This window comes from Heterocephalus glaber, unplaced genomic scaffold (genome assembly GCF_053883595.1).
Source record: "Heterocephalus glaber isolate CG9 unplaced genomic scaffold, H.glaber_assembly_v1.0 deba00001509, whole genome shotgun sequence".
Classification (NCBI taxonomy): domain Eukaryota; kingdom Metazoa; phylum Chordata; class Mammalia; order Rodentia; family Bathyergidae; genus Heterocephalus; species Heterocephalus glaber.
This window is the reverse complement of record NW_028258325.1, coordinates 61,266-74,331: the sequence shown is the minus strand read 5'-3', so window position 1 is coordinate 74,331 and position 13,066 is coordinate 61,266. Positions and strand designations below refer to the sequence as shown.

The 13,066-nt window shown below is 44.2% G+C and overlaps 1 long non-coding RNA gene across 1 annotated transcript in view; it reads left to right on the top strand.

Annotated features, from left to right (window-relative positions):
* Positions 1-13,066, top strand: part of LOC147825040 (uncharacterized) — a 57,921-nt gene that overhangs the window by 16,263 nt on the left and 28,592 nt on the right. The window contains exon 4 of the long non-coding RNA XR_015441225.1: positions 646-792. This is a non-coding gene — a long non-coding RNA (uncharacterized LOC147825040). The remainder of the gene's footprint in view (positions 1-645; positions 793-13,066) is intronic.

The following is a 13,066-nucleotide window of genomic DNA, read 5'->3' as shown; positions in this document are numbered from 1 at the left end:
TATAATGAGATCTCAGTTTTCATGGGTGGGAATCCTTCAGATATCTTGGCTAGTGTGGGGTCAGAGCTGATGTCACATTCAACATTAGAGCCTTTTTCCCAGTATGTCTTTGAATGTTGATAGAAAACTTTTAGTGTTTATTCAGGAATGTGTAATTCTTTGTTTAATGTTCCTTCCTTTTTAATTCCATGTTTATTCCCTTTTAAATACTCCGTTTGATAATCAGTGCCTACTTACTGTTATGAGGGAGCCTCAGGAGATATTGCATTCTTACCTGCAAAAATTGTGCATTTTTATAGTAATCCCAGTGGGAGAATAAACAGAGTAAAATGTCATTGTTACCATTGTGCATCCTTGGGATAGGGATTGGAATGATTTGGCTGGTGTCTCCTCAGGAATATCCATTTATCAATGCAAGGTTAGTCATTGGCCCTGCAGGAGGAACATAAGAGAAGCAATGGACCCTGAATGATAGGATGATGTGGATATTATGCAGGTGGACATGGGTAATGGACCAGTAAATGATAGGTTCTCTTGGGAGCCCTTTCCAGTGAATGGTCCTGAATGCATGTTGAGCCTGATGTTCATTGGGGAGGTCAGAAAGGAACCTCTGCCTTCCATAGGTGTTCCTGTGTTTCATTGCAGGTATCCTACTAAGATGATCCAGCTGGTGGTCAGGTTTTTGAGACCTCATACTGATCACCCATGGGACATCTTTTCTGATGAGAATTAGAGGACTAGACTTGGACTCCCTTGTCATTTTGCCACTGTTGGACATGTGTGATACCCAAGGTAAAAAAAGAGACTATTCCCAATGACTATGGGTAAGCATCTAATTTCATATAGGATGGCTGGCACATAATATGGCTTTCAGGCTTGCTGTGATTGTTGAGAGGCATGGATCCTTGTTAGTATTCATGTATCCAACACCACAGATATCAGGCCTTGGAAAGTCTTTGGGATTTTCTTTTCAAGGAAGAAAGAAATCAAACCTGATTGTAATAGAAAACAAGTCTTTTTGGCTTAAAGTCTGGTCCCAACAATCCGAGGGGTTTGAGTTGTGCCAGAAGGCAGCCCGGAGGCATTGAGGGGCAGGGTTTGGATTGTTGGGGCCCGTGATTAGAGCGGGTGAGGAGGAGGCAGCCCTGGGGCGGGGGGGGGAGACAAAGGGGAGAAATGTCCTTGTCTCCTTTGAGTGAGTCTCCCAAAGGGAGAGAATGAGAGGAGGTGGGCTGATGGGATGTCTCCCAGGGGCACGGTCCTGGGCCCAGAGGCTGTGGGGGTTTCTCTGACCAAGCCCTTGGATTTCTGAGAAGTCCCCAGAGAGGGAGAGAACATGAGACAGAGAACCTGATGAGAGGGATGTTGATATACCTTGCCACATTTCCTGCCGTGGGGGAAGATTCTGGCCTGGCAACACCGTGTGCCTGTAATTGAGGCACATTCCAGGTTGACATAAGGCCTCTCCCATCTAATTGGATACTTCCAAAATGGCTCAGAACCACTCACAGGAAAAAAGAATGCATTTGATCTACATTACCACATCTCCTGCCAAGGGGGATGATTCTGGCATGGCACCAAGCTGCTCCCATATTGGAGGTGGCTTCCAGGCCACAGTATAGCCTCTCCCAGCTAATGGGATGCTTCTGAAATGACTTGGAACTGCTCACAGGAAAAAGAGAATGCTTTTGGTATACTGTATGACATCTCAAGCCATGGTGGTTAATTCTGGGTTGGCCCCATTCTGCTCCTGTAATTGAGGCAGCTTCCGTGGCACCATACAGCACTCCTAGGTAATGGGATGCTTCTGAACTGTCTCCAAAACATTCAAAGGAAAAATGAGAATGTGTTCAATCCACCTTATCACATCTCCTGCCATGGGGGAATATTTCTGGATGGCACCATGCCGCTCCCGAAGTGCAGGGTGATTCTGGGCCACTGCACAACCGTGCCCAGCTAATGGGATGCTTCCAGAATGACTCAGAATGGCTCACAGGAAGAAAGAAAATGCAATTGATCTACCTTACCAAATTTGCTGCAACACAACAATGGAGAAGGGTTCTTTTCTCCCCAAAACCCCACCAGCATTTGTTATTGGATGATTTCTTGATAGCAGCCAGTTCTTTGTGGTGTGAGGTGGAATCTCAGTGTTGTTTTCATCTGTATCTCTCAAATGACGAGTGACATTGAACATTTTTTCATATATTTGTTTGCTGCTTTTACTTCTTTGTCTGAGAAATGTCTGTTCATTTCAGAGGCCCATTTTTGAATTGGGTCTTTGAATTTGGGGGGTCTGATTGTTTTCAATTCTTTATATATTCTAGATAGCAGTCCTTTGTCTGAGGTACAGCTGCTAAAATTTTTTTCCAATATTGTAGGTTGTCTGTTAGCTCTGTTGGTGATTACTTTTGCAGTGTAGAAACTTTTTAATAAGATGAGATCCCAGTTGTTGATTCTTTCAGCTAGTTACTGTGCTGCTGAGGTTTTGTTCATGATGTCTTTTCCTATGCCAATGTCTTCCAGAGTTCTACCTAACATATTTTCCAGCAAGTTTAGTGTTTCTGTCTTAATATTTAGATCTTTAATCCACTTTGATCTTAGTTTAGTGCATGGTGATAGGTATGGGTCTAGTTTGAATCTTTGGCAGGTTGAAATCCAGTTGTTCCAACACCATTTATTAAATAGGCTATCTTTCAGGGAGGAGGATTTTAGTGAAACTCAGGAAGCTTAGCTCACATGACAGCACCCACAACACCACATGACCTAGCAGTCTAGGTCAGGGTCCCCATGACAAGGAGGCACTAGGGATCATGCAACATCTTAGAAAAAAGCCTACATTCCCAAGAGCTGACCGAGGAAAAGAGGCAGATTGTAGATGTCCAGAGGAAATTGCCAGCACCCTCTTACCACTTAGCTTGGCCACCTGGATCCAGTGCTCCACCACCCTGGTCCTGTCTCCAGCCCTTGTGCTGGGACCCCCAAAGCAGGAGGTGATCTTGCAGTTGGCCACATGATTAAAATGTGTGATAGTGGCCCAAATGGTGGGCGCCAAAAGTTCTTTGCCCTTTTTGTTTCTCTGGGTCCAGATGGAGCCCAGGCAGTCCCAGGGCACCACATTCCTGAACAGCTCCTGTGGAGGAAGACAGCATCACATGGGCAGAACCCACCCCAGATAGTTGATGGCTTCAGCCATCCACAGGCAGGTGGCCGTGGCCTGAGCTGGAGATCAGGAAGCTGCAGATATGGACAGAGACTTCTGCAAATAGCTGGTTTTCCTCCACTGCCCACTAGTGATGTCCAGCTTATGACCTAGGACCTAGCACTGATGTGAAAATCAGTGGAATTTTCCCCATGCCCATCCTCCCAAACCTCCAGCATGAGCAGACATCTGAGTCCCACTCATTCTGAGGTATTGTCTTCTTTCCAACCTCACCTGCCCTCTGCTCCTTTGCCCAGGTCAGTGGCACATTTCCTGGGACAGCTATGACTGGGGGCTCTGTGTGGGTGTCTGCTGTAGAACCCATGAATCTCAAATGCCTACAAAGTGATAAGGCTGGCCAGGTCTCCTGGGATGATGGCAAGGTGACACATGGTCCTGCATGCACCTCAGTGCACACCCTCCTCTGCTAGTTGGTCTGACTCCCCGCCCTGTTTCCCAATTGTCCAATCACAGTTGACATCACAGTCACTGTGTGAAGTGGGCATGGGAGTGCCCTGTCTCTACTGTCGACCTCCACCCAAGGACAGGAGTGGCTTGGGGCTGAGAGACAAGTATAGGTGATGCAGTTGGTAGAAGAAGGAACTTTGATCTGGTAAACTGGGAATGTCAGGACTGAGGAGATCAGTGCGAGAAGGATGGGTGTCCCCCACCCCACCCCACCCCACAGAGCTCAGCTGCTCACCACACCCATCAAGGTCAGCTGCTCTGCCAGCAGCTTGGGAGAGAAGGCTAAGAGCACCTTCTGCAAGGACCTGTTCTTGTCAGCGGCAGCAGAGAGGCAGGAGTGCTGTGGAGCTGGCTTCTGCTTCTCTCCTGTCTCCAAAGGAGGCTCTTTCTCTGGTGCTGGCTCTGGCTGCAGAGCAGGCCCATGGTGTTCTGGACATGGAGCCGGAGCTAGGAGGAGGGAAGCTCAGCAGTGTCAGTCACTTGCCAGTTCCCTGCAGAGCATAGATAAGACAACCAGGCCATTTGGGGGATTCCAATGCCCAACCAAAAGCCATGAAAGCCTTCTGGACTGCTGTGGCCCTCACCATCTGTTTCGGCCTCGTGGGGCTCTAGATATTCCACCTGAGCAAGGGGAAGGCACAAGGGAGGCTCCATGTCTGCTCCAGGTGAGTTCACTTGCAAGCTGGCCTTTTTGATCTTGATTTGGGGAATGTCTGGTGGATGGTGCCATTTGGACCAGGTTTCCAAAATGGGAGAGGTGGTGCTGGGGAGAGACGAGTGAGCAGCAGAGTCAGAGGCCCAGGCTTTTCTTCTATCCTGCCTCTCTGAGACAGTGTCGTGTCTTGTGTGGTCCTCTGTGCCTCGGTGTAGAGGAAAGCAGACCCCACCCCAAGCCCTCTGTGACTGTCCTAGCCTTGGCTGACTTTGTCCCACTAGGCTAATGCTAACATGGGTTTCCACTTCACACTGATGATCCTTTCTGAGGCAGGCACAAAACTCCATGCACCTGAGTGCTCGGGGCTGGGCTCCAAGCAAAGTAGTCCAAAACAATCTGTACCCTAGCAGGCCGCAATGTTTGCTGTGCTTCCAGCCATGAAGTGGCAGCTGTGGTGGTTGGGGTGGCAGGACAGGGCTCTGACACCTCACAGCTTGCCCCTGTCCAAGCCGGCCCCCTACATACCCTGAGTGTGAGGGGGAGCACTGCTCATGAGAGGTCACAGCTGGCGCTGACATCCAGGACGGGCACTGGGCTGCCTCTCTCACATGTGGGTTCCTCCTGAGCATTAGCTGGACATATCTGTGGCCAGAGCCAAGCCAAGGTCGGAAAAGGCTTGGATTGCGGTCCTTTCTGTGACTAGAACTTCAGAAAGTGGGAAAACGGCAATAGCTCATCCTCCCCTCTCCACTGTCTCCCTCCAAGGGATCAGGATGGGAGACAGCTTCAGAAGTGCACCCAGCTTCGTTGGGTTCTAATACCAAGGAAGTGAGGTCGCATCTTCAAAGTTCCAGTACAGTTAGGGTGAGGAAGTGGCTTAGGACCAAGGGGCAAGGTGCAGTTTGGGTTGTGGTTTTTGGTGGGATTTGGTTGAGCTTTAGGAATACATTTAGGGTTCTATCATGGCTGAGGGTGCGAGATTCAGTGTTAGAAATTAGGCCTGCAGTTTACATTGCTGTTCATTTTTATTGTGCAGTTCACAAGCATTTGAGGAGTGGCTACATGTACATAACAGAGCTTGAAGGGCCGGGGATTTAGCTCAGTGGCACCATGCCTGCCTCACAAGCACAAGGTCCTGAGTTCAATCCCCGGTACCAAAAGAAAGAAAAACCAAAAATACCAAAACAACAACAACTCATAGTACAGCTTATATATATGACAAGTTTTAGATTTATATACAGTTAAGATGGTGTCAGGTAAAAGGGCCGAAGACCAAGACCAGACCAGGCCACAGCAAGCCTTTATTAGGGGACTAGACCTGCCAGGCTGTCTCTGAACAAAGGAGAGACAAAAGCAATATGGCCGGGGCAGGGAGAGTCTTTTACAGAGACTGGGGTGGGGTTTGTAGGGGCCGAGGTGGGGTTGAGTGAGGTAGTGACTAGGGAATGGAGGAGCTAGTGATGTCACTAGGTTGTAGGAGGTGAGTGAGTATTAGGTTACTTTCTAGGTGGGAACAGGGGCATGCTGGGAAGAAGGGTTTATTCTTTGGTGAGAGCAATCATCTTAGCATGACATCACACAGGGGAGGGGGCAAGGCACCATAGGAAGAGGGCAGCTATGATACATAATAGCTGGTGAGGTGGTGGGAGACCTATCATTCCAGGCTTTTGTTGTATGATAGTTGGGCGAAGGTCTCTTCTTCTGGAGCTGCTTCCTGCTAACCAGGGGCGAAGATCGGGGCTAGACCTGGATCTCATGAGGCCGGTGACAAATGGGAACCTCTTCCTTTTGCCGTACTGGCTGGTACCCTGCCATGATGAAGTCTGTGACTGTCTGGCTGGTGAATGCCCTCAATTGTTCCTGCAAGAAATTTTGAAAACAGCGAACCAGGCACAGTCCAAACCAGAGAATTAAACAGATAGTACTGAGGGGTCCCAAGAGTAGTAATAGCCAGGCGAGCCATGAGCTCCAGGAACCAAACATACCCCACCATTGATTAGTACCTTGGGGGGCATATCTATCTGGCCCATGGAGTTTTAATGTTTTTCATTTGACCTGTAATTTTTTATTTATTATTTACATAGGTTTTACAGAGACAGCTGGATGATTAGGGGCTCATTTGTTATAGAAGTAAGAGACTGTTATGGAAGAGATCATAGCTCCTGATCTAAGGGCCCCTGTGTCATGTCCTTGCTCTTAGAGAATGAGTGGAAAAGTGATAAACACAATTTATATAATCTTTATAATCCTTTTTTTTTTTTGGAATATAAAAGGTGTATGCAACTGAGCAAATGTCTTTTGGAGGCCAACCTACCGATGAGTGTAGTGTTACTATGAACCTGACTTCTCCTTGAAATTCAAGGCCAGGACAGTTTTATTCCTGTATCTCTCAGTTTTTGGAAGCCTCCTAGATATATTTAAAAATAAAGAGAACTGATAACCTCCACAAGGACCCTGGCCAACTTGAGGCGATCAAGTGTAACATAAAAGGCTTGATCTTTTTAGACAAGGGTAGGTATCCAGGAAATATTAGTACAATGAGAAGAGGCATCATAAACAGAGAACAAGGATGTACATTATTTCAAAAGGAATAAATCTTGTAGCTGCTTGGTATAGAACTTATCCTGACTGTGGCTGACAAGCAGGTGATTTTTTCCCAATACTCTTACTTTATGGTTTTTTGGTTTTTTTTTTCTTTGATCACTACACAATAGTTAATTAGTTACCACAGAATCAGAAAAACACTTATCTAAAAGGAGAGATCTGGAGACCAGTGGTTTCTAGGATTGGGTACCTGTAAAGAACTTCTTTTAATTTTTTTGAAAAGAATCTGTACATACTTGTAGCTAATTAATGATTTTTGCTTCTATATAGTACCCAGAGTTTTGTCTTTTTGAAATGGCTGTGTCATGAGTGAACCAAAAGGTTTTAATGGGTGGGCTATGTCTTAATTTTTCTGAAGCCTAACTTTATTATTATGTCATTATTTTATACCTCTTTTGGTTATTTTTTCTGCTGGGTGTTTAAGGCCAAGTTAAAGCGAGACCTATGTCAATCAATATGAACCTCTTGTTATTTATTAAGGTCAGTTAAGTCTCCCCAGGGCATTACTGTGGAACCATGCATAGTGCCTCTCTGCTCCTCTGTCAGTGTCAGCCGTCTTTGGGTTAGGGTTAGGGTTAGGAGTAGGTTTAGGTTTAGGGTTCCAATTCATGTGCCTGACATTTGGAGTGTGGGTATGATAGGATTAGGGTACCTCTTCTCGTCAGTGTCATGGATAGTGCAGAATTTGTGGTACCTGAGAATGACATAGGTTTTGGATAGGGTTAGGGCTAGGGTTAGAGTTAGGGTCAGGGTGGTAAATAGCATTGAAATTGAAATTCATGTGTCTTCCAGAGAGGGTTGGAAAGTAAGTGTTAGCGTAAGTTCATGGGGAGTGGGAGGGATAATGTCAAAGATCAAGCACCTGGGTATTGTGATTTGGTTCTGTGGCTTAGGTTTAGGGTTAGGGTTAGGAGGAGGTATAGGTTTAGGGTTCCAATTCATGTACCTGACATTTGGAGTGTGGGTATGATTGTTAGGGTTAGGGTTCTTCTTTTCGTAATGGTCATGGGTAGTGTGGAAATACTGGTACCTGAGAATGACTTAGGGTTTGGGTAGGGCTTGGGCTAGGGTTAGGGTTAGGGTCAGGATGATAGATAGCATTGAAATTGAAATGCCTGTGTCTTATAGTGTGGCTTGGAACATTAGTATTAGTGTAAGTTCTTTGAGAGTGTGAGGGATAATGTCGAAAGTGAAGTGCCTGGGTATAGGGATTTGGTCCTGTAGCTTAGGGTTAGGATTAGGGTTAGGAGTAGGTTTAGGTTTAGGGTTCCAATTCATGTTCCTGACGTTTGGAGTGTGAGTATGATTGTTAGGGTTAGGGTTCTTCTTTTTGTAAGGGTCATGGGTAGTGCGGAAATAGCGGAACCTGAGAATGACTTAGGGTTCATGTAGGCTTAGGGCTAGGGTTAAGGTTAGGGTCAGGGTGATAGATAGCATTGAAATTGAAATACCTGTGTCTTCCAGTGTGGCTTGGAAAGTTAGTATTAGGGTAAGTTCGTGGGGAGTGTGAGGGATAATGTCAAATGTCAAGTACCTCGGTATTGGGATTTGGTCCTGTGGCGTAGGGTTAGGGTTAGGGTTAGGAGTAGGTTTAGGTTTAGGGTTCCAATTCATGTACCTAACGTTTGGAATGTGGGTATGATTGTTAGGGTTAGAGTTCTTCTTTTCATAATGGTCAAGGATAGTGCGGAAATAGTGGTACCTGAGAAGGACTTAGTGTTCAGGTTGGCTTAGGGCTAGGGTTAGGGTTATGATCAGGTTGATAGCATTCAAATTGAAATGCCTGTGTCTTCCAGTGTGGCTTGGAAAATTAGTATTAGAGTAAGTTCGTGGAGAGGGTCAGGTATAATATCGAATGTCAAGTGCCTGGGTATTGGGATTTGGTCCTGCGGCTTAGGGTTAGAGTTAGTGTTAGGAGTAGGTTTAGGTTTAGGGTTCCATTTCATGTTCCTGACGTTTGGAGTGTGGGTATGATTGTTAGGCTTACAGTTCTTCTTTTCGTAAGGGTCATGGATGGTGCAGAAATAGCGGTACCTGAGAATGACCTAGGGTTCATGTAGGCTTAGGGCTAGGGTTTGGGTTAGGATCAGGGTGATATATAGCATTGAAATTGAAATGCCTGTGTTTTCTAGTGTGGCTTGGAAAGTTAGTATTAGCGTAAGTTCTTGGGGAGGGGGAGGGATAATGTCGTATGTCATGTACCTGGGTATTGGGATTTGGTCCTAGGGCTTAGGGTTAGGGTTAGGGTTAGGAGAAGGTTTAGGTTTAGGGTTCCAATTCATGTACCTGTCGTTTGGAGTGTGGGTATGATTGTTAGGGTTAGGGTTCTTCTTTTCATGTCATGGATAGTGCGGAAATAGCAGTACCTGAAAATGATTTAGGGTTTGTGAAGGCTTAGGGCTAGGGTTAGGGTTAGGGTCAGGGTGATAGATAGCATTGAAATTGAAATGCCTGTGTCTTCAAGAGTGTGTTCGAAAGATAGTATTAGCGTAAGTTCGTGGGGAGTGTGAGGGATAATGTCGAATGTCAAGTACCTGTGTATTGGAATTTGGTCCTGCAGCTTAGGGTTAGGGTTAGTGTTAGGAGTAGGTTTAGGTTCAGGGTTCCAATTCATGTACCTGACGTTTGGAGTGTGGGTATGATTGTTAGGGTTAGGGTTCTTCTTTTCGTAATGGTCATGGGTAGTGCAGAAATACTGGTACCTGAGAATGACTTAGGGTTCGGGTAGGGTTAGGGCTAGGGTTAGGGCTAGGGTCAGCATGATAGATAGCATTGAAATTGTAATGCCGGTGGCTTCTAGTGTGGTTTGGAAAATTAGCATTAGCTTAAGTTCGAGAGTGTGAGGGATAATGTCGAATGTCAAGGGCCTGGGTTGTGGGATTTGGTCCTGGGGTTAGGGTTAAGGTTAGAGCTACCCCTAACCCTATCCCTAACACCACTGGAAACCTAGGTCATTCTCAGGTACAGCTATTTCCACACTATCCATGACCCTTACAAAAAGAAGAACCCAAACTCTATCAATAGTCATACTCTGTATGTGAAAAAGCTATGGATGTAAAGAGAACAAAAGACAAAATTTGAAGTCATTTAAAAAATCAGATACAAACACTTTGATGTTTAGTCAGTAACTTTGTGGAGAAAAAGTCAGAGTTCTTGGCTCTTATCTTTCCATATGTTACATCTGTTCCTCTGCCACATGCAAAACTGGAAGAATTCTGGACAACTGCTTTATAAAATCAAAGAAACTTTAGCTAGATGAACCATTAAGAATCATCTGGTTAGGGACCAGGGATTTAGCTCAGTGGTCCCACTCCCTGCCTTGAAATCACAAGGTCCCAAGTTTGATCTCCAGTACCAAAAAAAAAAAAAAAGAATCATCTGGTTAAACCCTTCATTTTAATAAGATTAAATAAAAACCCATTGAGATTCAAATTATTCAAGATTTTTGAATTAGTAGGGGCCAGGGCGCAATTTTAGACCAAGGTTCCAGACCTTTCTATCAGGCATGCTGTCTTTCTGATGCAAATTCCATCTGGGGGCTAATCATGTACCTACAGTTGTCCTTGACATTTAGGCTGAGAAGTGTAAAATTTAGGCTTAGTATACTAATTCTTACTGAATAAAATAAGAGAGTGAATTTCTGTGGTCTTGGACTTATGAGTATAAAGCCAAACCTATATCTGAATAGGCTGCACAAAATGAGAAGCACATTTCATGAACTGTCTTTAATAGGCTTATGCAAAGAATTCTGCAGGTGTCTTAAGCATAGTAATTCAAATTGCAGGTGATTAAATCCTCTGGAAGACTGGATCATCATGATCTTGATTTTTTTCTTCCTGTTGATTGTCTTGTTACCTATTCAATATTAGTTTGTTCACCATTTCTAGACCAAATTAGGAACTGAATTTTACAACTGAAGAAAAGCACCCTTTTAGCCTATCACCTTTATCATTGCATTTTCAATCTTTCTGGCTTATAAAATGTTCCCACAACCAGTAGCATGAGTCTCAGACTTTAATAATCTTTGACAGCAAAAGTCATGCTTCAGATTTGAGCCCAGCTTCCATGGTGTAAGCTCAAATCAACAAAACTGCAGAAAACTGTCCTTCCTCCAATTATTTCCCTGTTTCTGATGTCTCCAGGTTAGTGCCTAATGAATATTCAGGCCCAGTCACTTTTGACCCCTGCCTTTTCGTCTTTCTTCTGGGCAGTAATGCTGCTGGATATCACTGTCTTCCCCTGATGACCACTGATGATTCATCCTATTATGGTCTCCAAGCAAGGTCATTCCTTCTCCAAATTCCTCATATCTAAAATGTGCTAAAATCATCCACTTTATCTTGAAAATCAAGGAAAAGAAACTTAAAACAGAATAATTTACAACAGCCAGGAGAATTAGATAGGTTTAGAACTGACACATCCAAACTGAAACTATGAAACCCTGCTTCATTCCCACATCCATCCTATGGTAGGGAGGCAGATCAGGGAGGCAAGAGACACGTGACTCTGGGTACCTCCCTACTTTGGGACTGAGGTCCAATTTTTCCCACCTTAGAGAAGGAAGTTCTCCAAACTGTCTCAACCTGGGCCTGGCATTGTTTTACTGCCCTGGAATGTGTTCTTCCTATGATGACTGACAAAAGAAACATCCATTCTCTTGGGGGTAGTGGAAATCCTGTATTTGCTTCACAGCTTACACAAGATAATCACAATAGTAGGTTGTATATATTCTGAAGTTTGGGCTATACATTCTTAACTTTATGCCTTTACAGGAAAAGAAGTCATACTCCATATTGGGTTATCTTGTTCTTTGGGAGCTGTTTTACAACTTTGTAAATGATTGATAATAGATAGAAATGCAAAGCATTTATTGTTTATAAACACCAAATTATTTCCTGTCTGGCAGAGGAGAGAAGCTCAGTCTCTTTCTCCTATGATGGAAAAGCCAATCTTGTCTCAATTTGCACATTCATTTCACTGTTCTTCCCCTGTACTTTGGACCCTCAAGGTACGACTGGCCTGACATATGAACAACTTGGGTTAATTAGGTTAATGGACCTAAGTCTGCCTTTTGTTATCTATAGTGTGTACCCAGGGAAAAATTCAGATCTCAGCTGTATTGACTTACAACCAACTTGAGTTAAACCAGTCCTTGGAAACTGATTGAGTTTGTAAGTCAAGAGTCCACTGTATTTGTGTCTATTCTTTGTTGTTGTTGTTTTTGGTACCAGGGATGGAACTTGAGTCCTTGCGCTTGTGCAGCAGGCAGCAAAACCACTGAGCTAAATCCCTGGCCCTTGTGTCTATTCTTTGGATTCTCTTTTAAACTGGTTAATACCTTAACATTTTTCAAATTAATGAGCAGAGTAAAATCTTTAACAAATGTTTACTTTTGTATAGGAGAATCATGATTTTATCATTTAAAAATTATCTTTTAACACCATGTATGAGATCCTAAAATAGGGTCACTCTTTGCTACCCTAAATCTAGTTTAATTCTCCTTATATTTTCCTATCAATATGAAGAATACAAAGGATCCAACTTGTGGGTATTCTCTCCTAGCATAATACACACACACACAGTACACATGCCCATAAACACAACCCCCAAAATAAGCAATAATGGTTATCCATAAAACAGTTGAAAATCCATATGTAAGAAGCAAACATTCTCTAGTGCATGGAAGACACAGTTCTGATGATCCATCAGGCAGAATGTGTACTATCTCAGCTTGAATGGTCTATTTGGGTTACTTCCCCATTTTCAGGAGTTCTTCAGGAATGTAGAATAGATAGTTTCTATATATACCACGGATTTTTCTCAGCACTGTTAACATTTAGGACCAGACGCTTCTTCAATGTGGGAGCAGTCCTGTGCCCTGTGGGAAGCTTAGCAGCTTCACTGGCCTCTACCCATTAGATGGCAGTGTCACATCCCCCAAATGGCTCCAGACACTGCCCTGGCCAAAATTACTCCACTTGAGAATCCCTGATGTATTTTATGAAAGGACACACAAAATAACTTATCCTATAGAAGAGGGAGGATCTCTCCAAAGATGTGTGTATACTCAATTAACATATATCAGCATGGATGGGTCTCAGTGGTAATGTTGTGTGATCACAGCAAGTTACAGAATGATT